Source organism: Leptonychotes weddellii, chromosome X (genome assembly GCF_054177405.1).
Source record: "Leptonychotes weddellii isolate Sample4059 chromosome X, ASM5417740v2, whole genome shotgun sequence".
Classification (NCBI taxonomy): Eukaryota; Metazoa; Chordata; class Mammalia; order Carnivora; family Phocidae; genus Leptonychotes; species Leptonychotes weddellii.
This window is the reverse complement of record NC_138385.1, coordinates 84,705,948-84,729,678: the sequence shown is the minus strand read 5'-3', so window position 1 is coordinate 84,729,678 and position 23,731 is coordinate 84,705,948. Positions and strand designations below refer to the sequence as shown.

Here is a 23,731-nt window from a genome sequence, read left to right as displayed (position 1 = left end):
TCCTTGAGGTGTTAAAGTGATTATTTTATGCAATAATTTAGAAAATCCTGCACAAGTGACATAATTTAGATATGTAGACTCTAGCTGTACATAAGAACTGCTGATTCAAATTTCTCCTCAGTGTACCTCAACCTATAACTTATTCATGAGAATATCACATTTTTCTCTTTCATTGGACTTCATTACCACACTTGCCACTTGCATTCACCATGCCACTTAAGGACAAAGAAGGCCTAAAGGGAGCAACAAAGGAAACCATGCTTGAGAAACAGGAGCAATATCAAAAAGTTTAGCTAAATAATAAGACATATTTGCTGTGCATCCTGCTGATATCCATGTCAGTTAACTTGTATGAAAGTAGGATGGACATTGATCAGTGCTTCTCACCTTTTGGAAAAATGAAGAAAGCATTAAAGCTTTAAACCATTCAACTATGGCTTATGAATACGATTTCAGAGGGCCAGTTCACTGAGTACTGATAAAGCTATTCTTTTGAGGCTCCTCACTCCATTTTAACACTTGGAACCCAAAGTAGAGAGTGATTTCTCCTCACATAACACACCAGAGGCCATTTAATCATCACCTCGGGCCTTAAGGATTGTTTTCTTATTCTTTTTGCTGCATGATAACTGAAATATTAAGATTTATTTCTCTGCATTGTATCATTAAAAATAAGCTTTCCACAGGAAAAAGAAAGGTGTTCAGATAAGATCAGGGACTTCCTTTGATGCTTTCAAGTAAACTCCTATTTGTGATGGCAATGGTACTTTGGCTGTTGTCCAGCAGTTTAATTGGCTCTCGTTTGCCTAATCTCCTATAACAGATAATGTTATTACAGAATCACAGGACTCCAAAATCCCCCATCAGACAAAACAAGGCTTATAATGAGAATCCCTTCATTTTACCTGGCATTTGGCTTCGTTTGAGCCACCTCAGTGCCACCTCACTTGTGAGAAATGAGTTATTTTTTGCAACAAGCATGCTAATTCTAAACCAGGAGACATTTATTTTGGATCATTTCTTTCTGGAATGATTCAAAGTTCAGGAAAGTAAAATTGGGAAGGAAGTTAAATTAAGCTAAAATAGAAGGAGACAAAATTAAATTGGATTTTATAACCTCTGTTTTGCAACTAGGTTCATGTTAATTTGTGTCTTAAAAGACAAAGCTCTAGGCATTCGCTATATTTGAATTTACATTGTTTTCTTCTACAGTAATAAATCTGCATACGTAATTCATGTGTTTAGATTCCTTGTCTTTTATTTATCCACTTAGTAATTTTTACATTCAACAAATACTCAATGAGTGTCTTCTGTGTTCAAGGCAGTGCTAATAGAGTACAGCAAAGAAACTAACAAACACAAAAGAAAGTCTTAACTCTGGTGGAACTTACAGTAGGTAGTGATATTGTATGAAGAAAAATAATGTATAGGAGATGTGAGTGCAGTGTATATGTGGAGATGGGACAGATACGTATATTTTACATCTAACATATCTATGTCCATGTCTACATATATCTACATGGACAGAGATTTTATGTTATATTAGAGGATGTCAAAGATGACCCCTCCAATAGGTTGACTTTTGAGAAAAGTAAAGGAAGTGGAGGGGCCAGCCTTGTAGCTCTATGGAGAGGAGAGAATTACAGGCAGGATGCAGCAAAGGCCTGAGGTGAAAGCATGCCTGGTGTTTAAGGAACAGCAAAGAGTGATGTGACTTGGGAGGAAACGCTAGAGTATATGACAGACAGAGGACAGGAGTGGAACAAGCCATGCCCATCTTTGGTGATTCTGGAATTATTTGAGGATGGATTCCTTTAAACTACTTGTATGCAAAATGGTGGCTAAAACAGAAAACCAGGGCCATGCAGCAAAGATAGAAGCAAAAATAGTGTATAAGAATGTGAAAATGGTTTCTGTAGGTGAGCACCAGAATTCTCTCTGAGTTTTCCAGCAGCCAGGGCATAATGGGAAATCATAGTTTCATAGGTCTGGTTAAATAAATATGTAAGTAAATAGATAAATAAGCAGGCAAGCCTACCTATTATTTAGGGAAATTAAAACAGAATTCCAAAAAAATTGTTGCTCTTGTTTGTCTTCTTTTTCAGCCAAACATGCCTTCTTTTCTTTCCTTTTCTTTTTTATTGTTCGGGTTCTTCAGTTTTTTAAAAAATACTATTATTGAAGGATGTTTGACATACAATATTAAATTAGTTTCAGGTATACAGCATATTGATTCAACTTTTCTATACCTTAGTCAGTGCTCACCACAAGTGTAGTCATCATCTATCATCATAGAAAGTGAGTACAGTATTATTAATTATATTCCTTATGCTGTACTTTTCATTCTGGTGACTTAATTATTTTATAACTGGAAGATTATACCTCTTAATCCCCTTTACCTATCTCGCCCATCCCCCCACCCACCTCCCCCTCTGGTAACCACCTGTTTGTTCTCTGTATTTATGACTCCATTTCTTTTTTTTTTCTTTAAATTAAACAAATTTCCACACTTGAGATTCTGTAATTTCATTCAGTTTTGAACAAGATTGCAAGTTATAAAATCTTATGTCATTTTTAAATTATCTACTACCATATTGAAATTTTCATGACTTGCCTTGTATACATGACTATGTTTTTATTTCAATCCTAAGATTCAAGTGGGAAAATCCAGTGGTTTTCTTTTTTAACAGAAATCGCATTTTAAATGATTCATCTACTAAGAAGAAACTTACTTCAGTGGGTGTACTCATTATCTCTATATTCACTGCCTCTTTTTGTAAACTCTTACATTGGGATTCATGCAGTTTTTTATTGATTTGGTAAATACTTATTTTATGTGAAAATACACTGCAGTCACCAAACAAACTATATTTTCTAGTCTGAAATGATAATTTAAGTAATTAAAGAAAAATGTCCTTCATTATCCGTCATCCAAGAGAGTTTTCCTCTCTGGGAAACAACAAGAAAGTAAACTAACATGTCTAGGATAGTTACTTAATGTTAATAAAAATGTGTAAACTCATTTCAAAATACAGAAAGGTGTGAATTGTGTAAAGAGATGAATAACAGGAAAATATTGCCCTTATGATAAGACCAGTCATGTTAGATAACAAAGTAGTGAGATTTTTAAAAAAAATTCTGAGTATTTAAAAATAGGTAGTGATTTAAGCAAGCAGATTAAAAATAGTCTAAAGTAATACATTAGTAAAAGAAACATACTGTATAAAGATTTGGATAACAAAAGTCAAATGACAGATTAAAGCAAAAGAATGTACGGGCATGATGATGAAAGATAAGTGGTCTATGGAAACAGGAATCCCCAGTTAATTAATATTAGGAAGATAATAATGGCAGCTCGTAAGTGCTTATTAATTGGAAGAACCAATACAAACAATTTACACAGTCTCCTCATTCAATCAGGACTATAACCCCATGAAATTGATATCATTATTACTGCCATTTTACACATGGTAACTGAGAGCACTGAGAGGATTGACTGGATCCTACTATTCCAGAGTACTGGAATCTAAGACGTTAAGTGATTAAAGTGTTCCGTAAAATTGGAGATTTGGGGTCCATCATTTTATATCTGTTATTGTAGGTGGGTCCTGTCAGGAGACCAGGAAAGGGATGATGGGAAAATCCAAATGAGGGTAACTAGAACCTTTATCAGGGACTAAAAAGTGAAGCTGTGGATTTGGTGGGGTTGGGGTGGGGGTGCAAATGCTTTGGGAGACCTGAAAAGTGGCAAGCATTTAGGTGAAAAGTATATGGGTGCAAAGACCCTATTGAATCTATAGTATCAATGAAAATCACATTTAGAATTATTTGTTATAAAACAATTGGGTGTATTTAGTGGATGATTTAAAAGGAAAGTTGATAAAAATCTTATCTATAATGGGAAAATATCATTGAGCTTAGGGTGGATATAAAAGGGCAGAAATAGGGAAATAAATCCATGAGTATTTATGCAGAGTTTACCATGAGCAGAGAGACAGCGTAGGAAAAGAAATTGAGCAACCAAAGAACCAAAAATTCAAGTGAATCTGCACAAAGAATAGCTTCTTATAGTGGATATAGGAAATATCCTGTGAAAACATACAGGGGTCCTCTCTTAGTAAAAAAAATAAATAGAACAAATGCCACCGTCTTTCACAATTGAATATTTTTAAGCTACAATTTATGCTTATGACATATTTATGAATGTGATATTCTACTAAGTGACATCTTGTATGAAACAGTTGTTATACACATTGCAAAATGGAATATACCTGTAAAAATGATTCTGTGCATGTGTGTGCTTTTGTGTGTGTGTATGTGTGTGTGTGAGAGAGAGAAAGGGAGAGAGGGAGGGAGACAGCAAGCAAGCACGAGACAGCAAGGTTTAATGTTTTAAAACTCTAGGAGGGTTAGGAGATTATATTCATAGAAAAAAGAAATTTTCCAGTTCAAGGTGTGTGCATTTATACAGTGGACTGCTAGTATGATGAGATGGGGGAACAAGTCAAAAACACTTGAATGGAAGTAGAATAATCATATATAAGACAGATGAAATATTCCAAAGTCACCTTGAAATAAATATAAAATTGATGTTGGCAGCTCAACGGTGACAGGAGTCAAGAGATTATGCTGCTATGAAACCACAAAAGATGCAATTGATATTTTAATCTAAAATATCATGTCTGAGGAAAAAGCCTGAAACTGGGAATTGTTCTTAAAAATAAAAGTGTATCTGTTGATTTATGTCTGACTTGGCTGCTTTCATTTTTCTTATCTTCATATGGAGAATAATAGTATTATAATTTCTTAGTCCATTTTATCTTTAATCTTATTTCATAAAATGCATCTCAAATTTTTAAAGACAAGAACGTAATGCTCTCTGAGATTATGTCATTAGGTAAAAAAAAATTATTGGATTCATTTTTATTGTTTCAAGTTTGTTTTTTTCTTTTTTTAAACTTAAATTCAATTAGCCAAGGTATAGTACATCATTGGTTTTTGATATAATGTTCATTGATTCATTAGTTCAGTATAACGGCCAGTGCTCATCATATCACGTGTTGTTTCAAGTTTTATTTAAATTCCATTTAGTTAACATATAGTATAATGTTAGCTTCAGGGGTAGGGTTCAGTGATTCATCACTTACATACCACACCCAGTGGTCATCACAAGTGTCCTTCATAATACTCATCATCCATTTAGCTCATCCCTCACCTACCTCCCCTCCAGGAACCCTCAGTTTGTTTAAGCCCTTCTCCTTTAAAAGCGTCCTACATTTTACTTTACAGGCCAGCATAATCTTCCTTAAAGAATATATTGTTTGCTTGGCTAATGATTTAATATATTATTTCCCCCTTTCACACAGTTTCTGGCTGCTTATGGTAAAATTGCATACAATTAAATAGTAAATAACAGTTATATCAAGGGCAAAATGATGCAAGTAAATGAGCTGAAAGGGACAATAGTTTTGTTGCTTTTCTAAATATTATTTTGAGCTGCCCAGTAGTGAATATAAAAGGCAAGACACAGCTTCCCATGTAGGACTCCACATCAGAGAGGAAGGTACACCAATTGCTCAATTGATTTCACTAGAACACCCCCAACCCTTTGGTTCTAAAGCCTCAGTTTTTCCATCTGTGTAGTGCAGTTGATGCCTACGTTGTGGCACCATGATACAGTTTGGTCACAGATATTTCAGTATACTGGACACTGGGCCGTTTATCCAGGAGTAGCTTCTCTTGAATCAAGCTCAGTTCTGCAAGACCTTGTTTGTATAGATGGTGGTAGTGGTGGTGATATGATGATGGTGAAGACAGTTAACACTTATTGGCAACTTACGGTATTGCTGGATATTATGCTAAGCATTTGCTTGGCTCAATTCATTGAATCCTGAAACTAATTCTATGGGATGGGCACTTTTTAAATTTTACAGTGAGGAGATCTTAGAGGTTCAAAGGTTTATATATAGTGCATTTTGTCCTCATAATGATAAAAATGGGAGAATTATCCTGTTGCCTTACCTCCTCCCACTAATATAAGTTATTAATAGAATGAAATATGAGAGTAATAAATTCAGAAGAGGCAGAGCATAACATTTTTGCAACATACAAATTAAAATCGAAACTGCTTACAGAAATACTTTGAAAAGGCAGAGCAAAACATACTTATTTTTTAAATTTTCCCTCCTTTTAGAGGAGCAAGCAGAGTATGTTTCAAAAAGTTTTTGCAGTTTATCTAGATATAGTGTTAGCACCAACATATTCCAAAGTCATCTTTTTTTTTTTTTTTTTTGGCAAAGTGTGCCCTGTTGCACTATATCATTTGAGTGCATGGAAAGATATTAGCACCGATAGGAAATATTACTAAAACTGATTTTAGCTCAACAGCCTGTATGTTGAGGTTGCTGCATTTATCTATTTCCATCTCTCTGTTCTGTACAAAAACAGCATCTTAAACGATGCAGATAAATAATAGTGACATTTTATCTCCCTTTCTAAAGTTGAATTCCAGAAGGTAGGAAAGATCCTTTCATGCTTACATTACCATGACAAACTGAAAGAGACAAATCCCTAGCGGATGGGACTTGAGATGTGGGAGTTAGGGGATTAATGCTTAGATGCTTCTTCCAATTTATTTCTCCTATTATATGTGTTAAAAATATATACCATATGTCATGCAGCATGTTTTAATCCCATCAAAATTTCTCACACAGTTCCTCAGGGGATACGTTTTTTTGCTGCCAACTTTTCACTACTAGAATGCTGACTTACTATTCCTTTGCAGAGAGCTTCAGGGTTTATTTTATGATAACATGTTGTTATAACTTCTCTGGCTGTAATTTTTTAAGGAAAATTAGTCCCGGGGGAATTTATTTTGAGAGCCGTATGCTTAATGGTGATGGAGAAGGATAGAAATATTTCCAGAAAGCAATGTATCCTTCAGTTGTTTTAATAGAACAGAAATTCCTTTGACAGCACTTGTGAAAGCCTTTATTATACCCAGCATTTAAATTCAGTCCTTGAACGGGGGTTTTCCCAGATCACTTGAGGGTCAATTTTGGAATCATTCTTGTGTCGTATGTCACTTTTCAATGATAACGCTTTATCCAGAAGAGCAAATTTAGGGGGAAAAATTCTCTTTTAGTAATACTAAGTACACAGGACTTAGAACAAGTGACTGTAAACCTGCGTGCAGTTGCCCTAAGAAGAATTTTCTTTGTGCCACATTTGTGCTTTTAAAATGATACTGAATAACAATAAATGCTCTTGGGTAAAGAAGGAGAGCTTGAACAGATTTTCAGTTCAAAAAGAAAAGATGGTTAAAACTTTACCCCAAGAATTAAGATCATTTTACCTTCATATTCCTCCATGGTGCTTTGGTTTGAAATCCCAATAATATCCTTGATGTTTTAATTCATTTTATACAATATTGTTCAGGCCAGGATCCACACCAGCCCCCTGGTATTTGATTTTTAGTAATCAGGCATCACTATAAGCCTTACTTAAGTCATCAAATATAACAAAGCCAAAGTTATTTCTTGTTAGAAATTAAGTTGTTCCTAAATCTGTGTGCCCGGTTTGTAATCAAGTGCTCTCATTATAATAACATTCCCCCACAGAGAGTTATTAGCACTTATGGGCTATATTAAGAAGAAATAATAAACATATGTGGACCCAAGTCCAGAGGTGCCCTTTGGGTTTCCTTCCTATTATAACATATAGTATAAGTGGATGTCGGATTTGCAAATGACATATTTTTATTGAACTAAGTCTGCTGGTCATGGTACAAATGCTATCTTTTAAGTTCTTCTCTGGGACTTAATAAATGCAGGGATGAAAACTAAGGAGTTACTTGATGTCATGACACCACTGCCAACATATTGATGGTAAATACCAAATAATTTGCTTTTCCGCTCCTCACCATCTACACGTATCAGACCTCAACTTCTCTTTGTCGGACTCAAATTGGATTTCCTTTGCTATCAGCTCTAGGCTCAGACTTCTATGACCCTAATTTGGCAGCTCTTCAAGGGGTTTATGGTGTAAGCCTTTTCTATTTCTAACAAAAAATTCAGCTCGAATCCACCTTACAATAGTGAATTCTGTTTGAAGTTTCGTTTTACAAAATGTACCACACTTTGGGAGCTCATTTTTAAAAACTGTTTCTATACACAGGAATCAGTAAATTTTAATTTTGAGTGAAAATAGATTTGTTTGAATAAAAAGTATGTGTTAAGATTTTCCATATTCTCATTTCATAATCAAATTTAGGGCAGAAAAATATTAAAATATTGACACGCTATAAAATGTGTTTCTTTAAGCTATTGTTCTTTATAACTTAGGTGTAAAATCTACATTTAAGTATTTAGTATATATTCATATTGGCACAGATATTAACAGAAAGAGTTTGAAGTTTCGAGTGCTATTCCCTTTAGCTCGAAGAAATCCATATTTCAGAAATCTTTAAAAAGGCATAATATAAGATTAATCATGATTTTAGATGTAATTGATGCCAGATAAACTCATAATTAGGAAATCAATTGCAAAATTGTATTATTACTGGAAATTCTTATATGATCTATGTCAAAATATAGTCAAATGCTTAAGGTTGCCTGTATTACTGTGGGAAATAAATAGTAAATTGAGGTTATAGCTTCTTATGAAACATGACCTAGACATGGTATCATAGATCACTTTGCATGTTTTATTTTCCATTAGAGGAATTCTAATAAAGAGGGCCAGTAAAATATTGATTAACAAGTGCAGAGGTGGAAAAAAAAAAAAAAAGCAAGTGCAGAGGTGAAATGCATGTTTTTGAGTAAGCCGTAATCAAAATTGAATGCAACCATATTGCCAAGAAGTTTTTTAAAAAAATTAACTTTTGCCATGCTAATTTTGGGATATTCTATTTGGAGAATTTTTTTTTTTACTTGATCCATGAAAACAACAACACAGACAATAGGAAACAAAAACAGAGATGTTAAGCTTATTAAATAGGATATTATCATTATTCGCATTATACAAAAAATGAAATAAATGATGGGAAAAGTGGATCTTATATAATCATCTGTTTTCCACAGGAGTTACATATACATTAAAAATAAAAAAGTCACAGATTGAGAGTTAAGAGTATGCATTTCTGAGTCAGATAGATAGATTTCAGTTTATATCTTGGTACTCTGCTTTCTTGCACTGTGACCCTTGAAACTCCAGTTTCTTCATCTGCAAAATGGAGAGTATAAAATTACCTTTCCATTTCAATGATTGTTTTGATGATTAATTGAATGTAAATTATTTGAACTGTGTCTTCCGTATGGTAAACACCCAAGAAATCTAAGTTGATGAGGTTCTTATTATCACTGGGGACAAAAGAACTCCTATTGAAATCCATGGATTGGTTCTCAAATATTCTGCAGCTTTCTGACTGCTACTGGCTCTTGACGGAGTTGTGTTTTTTTTTTTTAACTGTTTTTTGGGACTATAAGGCAAAGGAGGGTAATAGTGATTTTTTAACATAAAGCTAAATGGAAAGGCCTGTGGTTTTATTCTGATATTGTTTTACATTGACTTTTGCTGTTAACATGCTATTTGTTTGAGAAGGACAGTAGATAGAGGTTGTATTGCTGCTTTATTTTGTTTTGTTTAAAACAGAAGGCCATGTAAAGGTGCCAAGCTTAAGTTGGCCTACCTTTCCATTATTTAGTTTTTAATATTATGACTATTGGAACTCCAAAAGTCTGGGAACCATAGCTGTAATCTTCTAACCATGAGAGTTTGTCATCTATCCTTTTCATGAATAGTTCCATATGACATAACTCTTGAGACACAGAGGCTATTACTTTGGTGGGCATTTGTAATTATTACAGTAACTTCATATTTCCCATTTCTTTGTCCCAATTCATTCTAATTGGAATTTAAATTCTCAGGTAATTTATTTTACAATATGGTAGAGGAAAGAGAGAAATGAAGAGCAGGGGGTTAAAATGGACATACAGTTTCAAGAGCTGAGGATGAAACTCTCATTGGGCAGACTCTTGTAGTGGCATGGGTAAGGGCTCAGCATCCTGACCTAATTTACCAGAGTGGGAGTAAGAAAACTGAGTGGGAGGGTGACAAGGTTTCCATTCCAGTTGTGCAGTGTTTAATCCTTCATCCTTCTGTTGCGTGCCAAGGCATAAACATTAAATTAAGAATTGAGACTCCTTGATTTTTCAGTCTGTCTGTAGGTTGAAAGTACAATTACCATTTGACTTAAGAATGCCACTGGAAAATTATAGCCTGGAATAAAAACAAAAAAGTGTACTTAAATGGATAGTGCTCACCCAAAAGTGAATGCCCTGCAAGATGGGTGTGTTCACGCATGTCTGTGCATGCACATGTACACATACATAAAAACAGTCACAGGACTAAAAATTTTAACAAAGAGGAAAAATATCACCCATAATATTATAGCATCCTAGTTTATATGTATGTATGTATGTCTGTATGTATGTATATATGTATGTGTGGTATTATAACTATTCTTACTCCATGGATATAGTTGATTTTTATAGTTGGAATAAAAGTGTATACATTTTAAATACATAATACATAAATGTATATTTTAATAAATAAATAAATCTTTATTTCACTTAAGTGCTGTAAACTTTTTTTCCAACTTAAAAAGGACCTTCCTAAGTATGGTTTTAATAGCTGTAAATGCATGTCCCTTCATGATTCCCCATTGTTGCCTTTCAAATTGCTTTGACTTTTTAACTACAATCATCTGTGGACAGATAGCATCTTTAGTGTTTGAATTATTTACTGAGGCTAAATTGTAGGCCAGAAGATAACCCTATAGCCTCTTTACAAATGCCTTTTTTCTAACATTCTGGAAGAATTGCAACCAATTTCATGTCCTAAGCTAAATTCGTAATCTTCCTTGTAAACATGTTCTTCCTTCAGACTGCCTCAATTCAGTAAGTGGTACCATTATCCACCCACCCCACTGTGCAATTCAAAAGCCTGGCTTGCAACTTCCTCTTCCATATGGCTGGTTCTTGCTCTTCTAATCTACCATTAAGTTTTGTCTCTTTTACCTCATTGCAGTGACTTCCATTGCACTAAGAATAAAACCCACATTTCTTTTTTTTAAGATTTTGTTTATTTATTTGACAGAGAGAGAGCACAAGCAGGGGGAACGGCAGTCAGAGGGAGAGGGAGAAGCAGGCTCCCCGCTGAGCAAGGAGCCTGACACGGGGCTTGATCCCAGGACCCTGGGATCATGACCTGAGCCAAAGGCAGACACTTAACTGACTGAGCCACCCAGGAACCCCCAAAATCCACATTTCTTCATATAATCTACATATTCCCCCACCTCTCTATGACTCTGTAACTCCCAGACCTGCAGAGCAAGCAAAACTTTTTTTTTTTTTTAGATTTTATTTATTTATTTGAGAGAGAGAGAAAGAGAGAGAGCACGAGAGGGAAGAGGGTCAGACGGAGAAGCAGACTCCCTGCTCAGCAGGGAGCCCAATGCGGGACTCGATCCCGGGACTCCAGGATCATGACCTGAGCCGAAGGCAGTTGCTTAACCAACTGAGCCACCCAGGCGCCCTTTTTTTTTTTTTTTTTTAGATTTTATTTATTGCAAGCAAAACTTCTTATACATACTGTTTCATCTGTTTGGAAGGCTCTTGTTTCTGCACTGTCCATGTCTGACTTCTTACCCTTCAGTAGTCAGTTTTAATTTTCCATTTTTAGAGAGACCTTCCCCAACTCCCTGATTTAAATTAGCTATTCTTACTTCGCATAGTACTGTTCCTTTCACTGGTGCCCTTTTTTCAATATATAATATTATTAAATATGCGCTTGTTGGTTTACTTTGATAAATCTCTCTCTCCACAGCTAGATATAACTACATGAAGGTCACTACCATGTCTGCTTTATTTACCACCGTATATCTTATATTCTAAACATATTGCCTGGCACATTGAATTATAGTCATTCAGACTGTCTGAGTTTGTGCCCTGCCTCTGATATGCATTAACATCTATCCTTGGGTACAAATGTAGGATGAGCATAATAATGTGACCTAACATAGAGGATTTTTAAAGAAATAAATGAGATTATTCACATACAGTTATTCAAATAGTGTATGGCACAGTACAGGTTTTCAATATAGTAGTTACCATTATTGTTATTCTAATGGAATTCATTAAATATTTGTTGAGTGAAAACATGTATTTGTTTTATGATATAAATAAGTAGGTAATTACCTCCTCAGTGTAAAATTGTGCCATTTTTACCACAATCTCTATTGCATGGAGTGTCGTTCTGTTTTCAGTTACTAAAAGGCAAAATCACCATCATCATCAACATCATGGTTTCTAACTTCCTTATTGATGATTAGAGGTGGCACTTTTTCCCATCTGCATGAGTTTTGGAAAACCCATGTTTCTTCTCTCTTCATTAACATTTTAATTAAATATTTAATAACTGTTTCAAAATCTGTTCAATGCAGTATCCAACAGGTTCAATAGTTAGAGCAGTCAGAAATATAACCCAGATTAACTTTTTTCTCAGAATAACTAAACCACATAAAGTCTAAGTCTTATTTGAAAATGAAATCAAATGCCAGTTACCAAAAGATTGAATGGTTCTGAGTATAAACCTTTGATGATGAGCAATTTAGCATTTATTTAGAGATCTTATTTTCTCTACCAGATGTTCAGGAACATATGGTAAATTAGAGATCATTGACCCTTCCCCTGTTGTCAGTGGCCCCCAAATATTCTGTTTATATCTAATTACCAGTGGTAACAAATCATAGTGTATTACAGTTATCTGGTTATGTGTTTGTCCCTCCCATTGAAGAGTGAGCTCTTTGAGGGTAGAAATTATATATTTTTTTCTTTCTACATGTGGAAGGGAGTAAATAAGAGAGGAAGGATTGAATATTACACTTTTGTTACTAACTCTATTAGTTTTATTATGTTCCTCCAAATAAAATAATTTTAGTGAACATAAACTGGGAAAGCGGCAGGGGCAAACTAGTCAATACTCAGTTACTATTAAGAGATTGAAGCAGAAGTGTTTGTGTCTCAGTTGTCTTTGACATAATTCTTAGTTAATAGTGCCCTATGTGTTAACTAACTGGAATTTAAATAAAAACTTGGGGAAAAAAAATTCTCAGTGAGGATAGTGAGGATATTCTCTCATTGTGATAAAGAATCCAGATCACAAAACTTGATTATTCTGAAAATACTTGCTGCTTTGACTCTGACCGTCCTTCAGTATATCCAGGCATGATGTGCAAAGTACAGAATTGAAATAAAATAATCCCTAGTCAAATCATAGGCTTATGTTATAGAGATAAGTCAAGTTTGTAGTTTCACCTGAAGTAAGAAGACATTAAGTCTCCTTATCACATCCAGCCATCACTATTAGGCTAGGGGTAGAAAAACCACTAAGGAGGAGGGAGTGAGAGATAGTCCAGGGAGTAAGTACTTCGTCTCTATTAAAATTACTCTAGAATTGGCTTCACCAATATAAATTCCTTTTTGTTTATAATCTTCTTCGTTATCCCCTCACCCTCTCATAGAGCGAGCTAAAACAGATAATGTGCTGGGGTTTTTTAAATAGTTACAGATCTCCAAATTAAAACTGTTCTGATACATTCTAACCTCCCAATTGGGGAGGAGTAGGAAAATACGCTGTTCAGGGTTTCTAAAATCTTTTAAAGTAATTAATTACATATGGGCTAAGTTTATTTTAGGCACACATTTACTCACTTGTTCTCTTTCTTTATACACTTTTATGAAAATGTTAAAATTTCCTTTTTATCCTTTGCTCATGGTGTTTTTGTGTTTATAGTATATTACGCTATTTTGTGTTGACATTCTCAACACAGATTGGCCCCAAAATGTACTATACTCAAAAGCATGTTTTTTCCCCCTAAGCTTACTGTGATTTTAATGGAAGTAGAAATCAGAATTTCCTTCTTTTAAGAACCTCTTGGAGGAGAGTGGCCTTTTCTCTTCACAGTCTGTGCAATATGTACATTAGTAACTCTGTGCACCTGAAATTTTGTAAACTAATGGACCTTTTCAGTAGTGCAGCGCTGCGGGAAGTTTGATGAAGCTATTCTTTTATGAGTTCTAAAGCCATCTGGGGTTGCAAACTAAAATTGGTTACAATTCCATCTCCAAGTGAACATTCTCAGATGTGGAAGGGCCCAAGAGACAAGGAAAGACTTGGGTGTCTTGTTTTGTTCTGGCTCTAGTAGGTACTTTGTAATAGACCTCTAAAAAAGAGTGTGAATATATACTATACTATATTTATTTATATAAATATATAATTTTTAAATATAAATGATTTATATAGTAGAACATTGATCTCAGCATTGAAAAGTATTCTGTTCTCAGAAACTAGCTTCTCAATTACTCTACATGTACTTGTTTATAAAATACAAACCAGTCTAGATAATTATTACACAGCAATTTTTTTAAATTTTATTTTATTATGTTATGTTAATCACCATACATTACATCATTAGTTTTTGATGTAGTGTTCCATGATTCATTGTTTGCATATAACACCCAGTGCTCCATTCAATACGTGCCCTCTTTACACAGCAATTTTTATCAAACTCTGTTTCTTGATTAGCTTTGCTAGAGCTTTATCAATTTTATTGATCTTTTCGAAGAACTAGCTTTTGGTTTCATTGATTTGTCTCTATTGTCAAACTGTCCCTTCCTATTGTTTACCATGTATTTAATGAAGTCTAAGCTGCATAGTTTTCAATTTTTCATGGAAGTTTAAATAACCACGAATTAACATGTGTCTATAAATCAGAGCTCTTCAGTTGGAAATGAGCTACAATACAGTATTTTTTTGAAATATGATTTATCCATTAGTGCTAGATATGCAAAGAGTATCTTCCCTTAAAATCAGTCACTCTTAGTTGGCTGTATTAACCCCAATGTGTTGTATATATTTGGGGTTGTTGATATTTTTAATTTCTATTACTTAACTTAGCAATTGTTCTTTTACATTTTATAATGGTCAACTAGCAAAGTAGAACATTGGAGGAAGAATACAACTGTATTAAGGGCTTTCCACCACGTAAAAGAGGCACAGAGTATACAATTATGATTGTATCAGAGAAAATAATTTAGATGTACGTTGTAATCAGATTGAATATCCAGGCAAATATAGGCAAATATTATATATTTTAATGCATTCATTATATACACAAAGAGAATCTGTTGCAGAACCAAGTTTTTTTTTAAGTTTATTTATTCATTTATTTATTTGAGAGAGAGAGCATGAGCTGGGGGAGGAGCAAAGGGAGAGGGAGAGGGCCAAGTAGGCTCCCCACTGAGTGGGGCCTGACTCAGGGCTTGATCCCAGGACCCCAGGATCATGACCTGAGCCGAAGGCAGATGCTTAATCGACTGAGCCACCCAGGCGCCCCCAGACCCAAGTTTTGAATGTGCATGTTTTATCTTTTTTGGAGAATGTATAGCAAGTTTTCATGGAGATCAAATTGATATTGTTCCTAGTAGTTTTCTTTAAAAATACCTTTTATCCCCATTTCTTTTCCTTGTTTAAAATATAGTTTAATAGGGGCGCCTGGGTGGCTCAGTCGTTAAGCGTCTGCCTTCAGCTCAGGTCATGGTCTCAGGGTCCTGGGGTCCAGCCCCGCATTGGGCTTCCTGCTCAGCGGGAAGCCTGCTTCTCCCTCTCCAACTCCCCCTGCTTGTGTTCCTGCTCTCTCTCTGTCTGTCAAATAAATAAATAAAATCTTTAAAAATAAAATAAAATAATAAGACATTCTACTCAAAATTGCAATAGAATATATGTTCCAGTAAATGTGAAATAAATATAAACAATATATGTGACTGTACTTAAGAGAATGTCTAATGTCTTAAGGACAGAACAGCCCATTAAGGAATTATCTTCTTCTTTATGCTTCATATAACTAATTGTCAGTTTATTTAAAAGGTTGTGCCTTAATTAGAGACCATTAGTGGACATGAATTACTGAAACAGTTTTGAAGTTCTGAAGTAGTGAACTTCTCATGAGGGAGCCAAGGACTTGCAATCCTTGTTTATGGTACACTCAGAATGGCCTCATTTGGACCCACTGATCCCAAACTCAGTGAACTTAATACTCGTGTCTGTGCACTGCGTGTCCCTCATCGGAACAGCTGTGCAGAGGCACAGGGAGCTGAGAGTAGAACTCTCAGGTCACTCTGGGGAATTACTGCTCCCTTCCTTTCAGAACAAACCAGAGCCTGTTTGAGTATACCATGAACTCAAATCCCTGGTGCACAAAACAGGTCCCTCTCATTCTGTCTTTCTGAGTTGCCCTCAATAAGAAAGGAACAGAAGTAGATGGAGTGTGGAAGTTCTCAAGTTAATTCTAAGGAAAAAAGTAGGAATGCCACTGCTAAACTTGGCACAAAGCAGATTTCAACCTTAGGAACTGGAAGTTGAGAGAAAGATAATGCATGGATTTACTTATTTGCCTTTTTTTTTTTTTTTTTTACTGTGCATGTTTGGCTGATCTAAGGCTAGAAGCCATGAGGAGGAAACTACATAGCAAATGCATTCAGCATGGTTTTGGCACATGATTCTATTCTCAGTGTTAATTGTTTAAGTAAAGCCATTGATTTCGATATGGCATAGTGTGTGAGTTTGCTCGCTTTCTCTCTCCCCCCTCATATATATCTTACATAGATAGATGTAGATGATATATATATGTATGATATATATCATATGTGTGTGTGTATGTGTATATATATATATATATATATATAGACAGATTTTTCTGTGGTGAAATTCAAAATAATAAGTGATGTATTTAACATTTGCAAGTATATATGGGTTTCACAATTTATTCGCAACTAATGAATCATTGAACTTTATACTAAAAACTAATGATGTACATTGGCTAATTTAAATTTAAATTAAAAAAATAAAATAAAAACCTATCTTTAGGGGTGCCTGGGTGGCTCATTCAGTTAAGCATCTGCCTTCAGGTCAGGTCATGATCTGGGGGTCCTGGATTGAGCCTCACATTGGGCTCCCCACTCGGAGAGGAGTCTGCTTCTCCCTCTCCCCCTCTCCACTCACGTTCTCTTGTTCTCTCTCTCAAATAAATAAATAAAATCTTTAAAAATAAATAAAATAGTGACCTATCTTTAAATTATATTAATTCACAGATACTTTGCTATTGTTACAGGGTGACGACTTGATTTTAATTCACCTTTCTTAAAATAGAATTGATTTATTTTTTAAGATTTGACTTTTGGTTAGGTTTTAGATTTATCTGTTACATAAAAATGCTCAGGGAAAGAGAAAATGTGGAATCATTTTTTGTATTTCTATTCTTATATGAATGTGTAAGCTTATAGATTTAAAACTGTTTATCAGTGGATGCTAATGAAATATGATAGATATCCAAGATGTTTTCATTAACAATAAAGGTTAATTGTATTAGAAGAGATCACCAGTTATGACCTGACAGGTTGAGATGAGGCACACAGTAAGACAGGACATGAATAAGCAAGCCTTCCTCCCTTTAGCAACCACCACTAATAAAATCTTGCTGCATTTAGGGCATACAAAGATTAATAAATGGATGACAGTTTTAAAAATCACCAAAGAGGAGCATAGATGGATATTTAGATCCAGAGTCATCACTGTATACTTGGAAACTGAAGGAAAAGTGTCCAAAAACACTTACACTGGAGAAAATCTCATCAGGTCCACCACTGTGGATTTATAAGCAGGTATGGAAGGAGTAGATTGGGCCCTGAATGGAGAATGTAGTGGTATAGAAATACAGTTCATATAGCTAGATAGTATGAGCTGGATGCTTTCATACACTGCATAGAGGAATATAAGTTGGCTTAAACTGTATGGAAACAATTTGGCAAAACATATGATACCCTTTGACCCCAGTAATCCTCCTTTAGATACTCAAGCTCAAAGCAAAATCAGAAATTCAAAGAAAATGCATATAAGATGACATAGATCATGGTACTGTATATTAAAATGAAAGTTAAAACAAATTAAATATCTAATAATATTATGCATTCGCAGTGTGAATATATTTGCCGCTACTAACAATAGCCTTTATAAATTGTACTTAAAGAATAATTTATACCGTGTAATATTAATGGATAATGCATAAAATGACATCGTACGTCTTATGGTACAATCCTGATATGAAAATATTTAATGAGACTTTTTTAGGCGCAAAGTTCAGAACCCATTCATATTACTTTAAAAAGTGTTTTGTTATTATACCTTAAACACAAACAAAAAAAGTGTTCTGTTAAAAGATGCATGGGATTTAGGTTCAGAACTAATAAGAAGTCACAAATTAAGTTCTAGGGACTTTCTCTGGTTTTTGGGTCTTAATGGGTCTCTTGGTCTCTGCTTTTTCTAAGCTTGTCTTCATGCATTGTCTCCACTTTTAACTCTCTTGGACTAGCTTTCTCTAATTATTCATAGTAGCTTTTCCATTATAACTTTGGATTTCACATGTTGATTACAGCTTCTCTGGCCTAAATCTACCTAAAGTCTCCTGTTTCTGCTTAGAGAGGATGGTTCTGATTAGGCCAACTCATCTTTTTCATGAAACCAAGGCATGGGTTATTTGCCTGCCTAGGAATTGTCTGCCCTTGGGTCAGGGGCCATCTTTGCATCAATCAGTCATTCTGGTCTGTGCATGAGGGCACATAAATAAACAAACAGCCTTCTCTCACCAAGCACTTCCTCCATCACTGCCTCTCAGTCCCATCACTGGAACTACAAACTATGTTTTATCTAAACCAAACTTCTTATCTAAATATACCTCATCATTTCACTACTTACACTGTTAGCTTGCCTTTTCTCACATCTTAGAATTGTCATCACTGAATTCATAATTAATTTCAAAGCCCCATCTCTTGCATGCCCCCACAAAGTCCTTTTTTTTGACTACCCTAGGAAGAATTAACACTATCATAGTACTCTGTTCATGATTGTCTGACAGCACTTACGGTATTGTAGTTCCATTATGAGAGTAATATACATGAACTAGTGACGATAAAGAGCTTGCTTTTGACACCATTCTCTTGGGAAGTTTATGAAAGAAAACTATGAGACCATAAGTTTGTTAACATTATACAGTGAACATAGGGGCAAAACCAGCACCCATAAATATACACACACACAAAAATCATACATACATACAACTCAACCAAACTTGGTGTTCTAACATCCTCACACATGAAAACTATCAAAGTACTATTTCTGAGCTGTGTTGTTTTCTTCCTACAAGAGACCTCATTCTACTGGTGGAAGAAGTGCTTTTACAACAATGGTGTCATCTTTTAAACAATGGTAGAAAGAAGGATCTATTTTCTGCATGAGTCAATTTCTTCAATGAATATTTCAGGCAAATGAATAAGCACTTGATTAACTCCATGCTTTGTTTCAATGGTTTCCATGGGTGGAGTGGTTTCACCAAATTCCATGTGTAAATTGGTCAGATAGAACAAGAATTTAGATTTCCACAATCTTTTTTGGAACTTTCAAACTTCTGTTATCTCATCAGACCCACAGATTGAGTTGAGACTTTCTTCCTAAGCTGGGTTGAAGCAATGAACCCAGGAGTCAGTAGCTTAATTTTCTACTTCTTTGCATCAAATTTTCTCTTGAAAGTGATGCATGCAATATTGAAGAATGGTAAGGAGGAGCCTCTCTGAAGTGTTAAATATTTGGTTCAGTGGGTCCTATCAGCAGGTAGGGCCTGCGGGGAGCTTGTTTATCCAGCAGAACGATCTCATTATGAGGACAGTGATGTAGTATAGTTTACTTCATACCCTGAAGCCATTCAAGGAAACAACTGAGTGAGTGATATTCATCTTGGCCCTGTATTGTGCTGTTATGACTTGCAATAACTGGCAGCATATTAAAATAGAGATCAGGGACTATAGCTACTCCATTGAATGAAGTTCTGAAATTTCAAAGTTATTGAATTATTCAGTATTTTCCAATTTACAGAGTAAAAGAATATGTGATTGACTATTTCATGGCACATTAATGGAAATAAAGAGAATGCACAGGCTTTATACATTTCACAGTTCATATTTATTTCTCATAATTTCATGGTACCCAGGTGGGTCTCTGTATAAGCCAGTGTGGCCCTTACTGTCAAATGCAAAGACAAGAGCTTAACTTTGAATACTAGAGAACAATAAAAAAAAAGAAATATTAGGCCGCTGCCATCGCCGTCACCGTCGCCGCCGCCATGGCTCAGTACAAGGGCACCGCGAGCGAAGCGGGCCGCTCCATGCACCTGATGAAGAAGAGGGAGAAGCAGCGTGAGCAGATGGAGCAGATGAAGCAGCGGATCGTGGAGGAGAACATCGTGAAGTCTAACATTGACAAGAAGTTCTTGGCACACTATGACGCCGTGGAGGCAGAGCTCAAGTCCAGCACCGTCGGTCTTGTGACCCTGAATGATATGAAGGCCAAGCAGGAGGCACTGGTGAAGGAGAGGGAGAAGCAGTTGGCCAAGAAAGAGCAGTCGAAGGAGCTGCAGCTGAAGCTGGAGAAGCTACGAGAGAAGGAGCACAAGAAGGAGGCCAAGCGGAAGATCTCCAGCCTGTCCTTCACCCTGGAGGAAGAGGAGGAGGCAGGGGATGAGGAGGAGGACGCGGCTGTATACGAGGAGGAGCTGGAGAGGGAAGAGGTCACCACAAAGAAGAGGAAATTGGGGAAGAACCCCAATGTGGACACCAGCTTCCTGCCTGACCCGGACCGTGAGGAAGAGGAGAACCGGCTGCGGGAAGAGCTGCGGCAGGAGTGGGAAGCCAAGCAGGAGAAGATCAAGAGTGAGGAGATCGAAATCACCTTCAGTTACTGGGATGGCTCTGGGCACCGGCGGACAGTCAAGATGAAAAAGGGCAACACGATGCAGCAGTTCCTGCAGAAGGTGCTGGAGATCCTGCGCAAAGACTTCAGCGAGCTCAGGTCGGCGGGGGCGGAGCAGCTTATGTACATCAAGGAGGACTTAATCATTCCCCACCACCACAGCTTCCATGACTTCATTGTCACCAAGGCACGAGGGAAGAGTGGGCCGCTCTTCAATTTTGACGTTCAGGATGATGTGCGGCTGCTCAGTGATGCCACTGTGGAGAAGGATGAGTCCCACGCAGGCAAGGTGGTGCTGCGGAGCTGGTATGAGAACAAGCACATCTTTCCCGCCAGTTGCTGGGAGCCCTATGACCCTGAGAAGTGGGACAAGTACACGATCCGGTGAACGTGGAGGCTCCTCCGGCTCCCTCTGTCCTCTGCCCCCTCCCGGGGTCTCCAGGACTCCAGGCGCTGCAACCACCCCCCCGCCCTGTCCCCACTTCCCTCAGCTCCGACTTGACAGGGGTGAGGGAGGAGGGGGCTGGCCACCCCCTACCCCTGGTGGTGTCACTTACCACTTTTTTCTTTTATGATAAATAAATGCACACATCAGAGTGGGAGCACCTGTATTGTGCTTTGTTTTAAACATTTTTTTAATTGAGATAAAATTCACCATTTTGATCATTTGAAAGTGTACAGTTCAGGGGTATTTAGTACATTACAGTGTTGTACAACCATCATGTCTGTCTACTTCCAGAATGTTTCTGTTGCCCCACAAGGAGACCCCGTGCCCATTAGCAGTGTCTCCTCCAGCCCCTGGTACCCCCCTACTTTCTGTCTGTATGGATTTGCCTATTCTGGATGTTTCACATAAATGAAATCATACAGTAAAAAAAAAAAAAAGAAAAAGAAATATTAAAAAAACGATCTTAATGAATGATCACTAAAAGGAACCTACAACACTGCCTTTATAAGCTTCGAAATATTCATGAATACCAGATTGAAAAATAAAGTAAAGTAAGGTTTGAGACCAATGTCCCATCTTGCCCATAACAATACACTGGAAACAACATAAGCTGTAAGTTTAGAATAGAAGGGAACCCTGCTTAATGTGATATGTGGTAAGATTATCAGATGCTTTACCCTATCTCTAGCAGTGCCTAGGGTACCCTGTACATTTTAGTTGAAATAATGAATCAGTGAATGCCTCCCTGCAGAGGTCACTCAGACTAAATAGTGTAAAATCATTCCTTCCCCCCACAAATGCAAATATTTTCTGTTTGAAACATATTAAAGGAAAGAGGCATGGCATGACTACCAAGGCTATCAAGGTTCTATACCTTTGAGCTACTTTGAGCGGTATACAAAGGGGCATACAAAGGAACCGAGCTATGGCTTTTTGGTACAATACCCAAAGAAAGGATATTGAGCTGGATGAACCATGAGAAGTTATGTTCCTCTTTAAAGGTATTTACTAGTTAGCCATATAAGAAGCAAACTGCCACTTTCTGAGAATTTGAACTTGTATGTAAATAAGAACAGCTTAACTGCAACAAATTGTTTTCATGAGGCAGCAACTGCTAGGCCAGAAGATTCCTCTGGCTTTTCGTTTAATCCGTATTAATAAGCAGGCTATGAAGATAATCTCAAACCAGCACTTGAGAATCTTTTAATTGCTAAGTAACATTGCAGCAACTTAAATTTGCTTTGAATTTAGTAGATGTTCACATTAACAACTGTCCAGTCCAGCTTTTCATGTAAGTGCATCCTCTCAAATTTATCAGCCCTCAAAAAGTGCATACAAAATATTCACACTCAGAGGCTATTCCCTCTTAAAGGCAGGGGAAAACAAAAACAGAAACAACAAAGTCTGAATCAATGCAGTTTCTACTGTCTAAACATAGATTTCTAATTTCTCTTTCTACAGTTACATTGTTAGTATATAAGAAAGCAACTGATTTCTATGCATTGATTTTGTATCCTGCCACATTACTGAATTGCTGTATGAGTTCTAGTAATTTGGAGGTGGAGTCTTTTGGGTTTTCCATATAAAGTAGCATGTCATCTGCGAAGAGAGAGAGTTTGACTTCTTCTTTGCCAATTTGAACACCTTTCATTTCTTTTTGTTGTCTGACTGCTGTTGCTAGGACTTCTAGTACTGTGTTGAACAATAGTGGCGAGAGTGGGCATCCTTGTCATGTTCCTGATCTTAAGGGAAACTCTCTCATCTTTTCCCCATTGAGGATGATAGTCATTGTGGGTTTTTCATAGATGGATTATATGAACTTGAGGAATGTTCCCTCTATCCCTATACTCTGAAGAGTTTTAATCAGGGAAGGATGCTGTATTTTGTCAAATGCTTTTTCTGCATCAATTGAGAGGACCATATGGTTCTTCTCTCTCCTCTTATTAATGTGTCCTATCACATTGATTGATTTGCGAATATTGAACCACCCTTGTATCCCAGGGATAAATCCCACTTGGAACAGAATAGAGCCCAGATATGGACCCTCAACTCTATGGTCAAATAATCTTTGACAAAGCAGGAAAAAATATGCAATGGAAAAAAGACAGTCTCTTCAATAAATGGTGCTGGGAAAATTGGACAGCCACATGCAGAAGAATGAAACTCGACCATTCTCTAACACAATATGCAAAGATAAACTCAAAATGGATGAAGGACCTCAATGTGAGACAGGAATCCATCAAAATCCTAGAGGAGAACATAGGCAGTAACCTCTTCGACATCAGCCACAGCAACTTCTCTCAAGATCCATCTCCAAAGGCAAGTGAAACAAAAGCAAAAATGAACTTTTGGGACTTCATCAAGATA

At 36.4% G+C, this 23,731-nt stretch overlaps 1 protein-coding gene and 1 pseudogene across 1 annotated transcript in view; both read left to right on the top strand.

Moving 5' to 3' along the window:
* Positions 1–23,731, top strand: part of LOC145717739 (interleukin-1 receptor accessory protein-like 1) — a 952,714-nt gene that overhangs the window by 574,008 nt on the left and 354,975 nt on the right. The window lies entirely within an intron of this gene.
* LOC102749608 (protein FAM50A pseudogene) lies at positions 20,243–21,518 on the top strand (annotated as a pseudogene).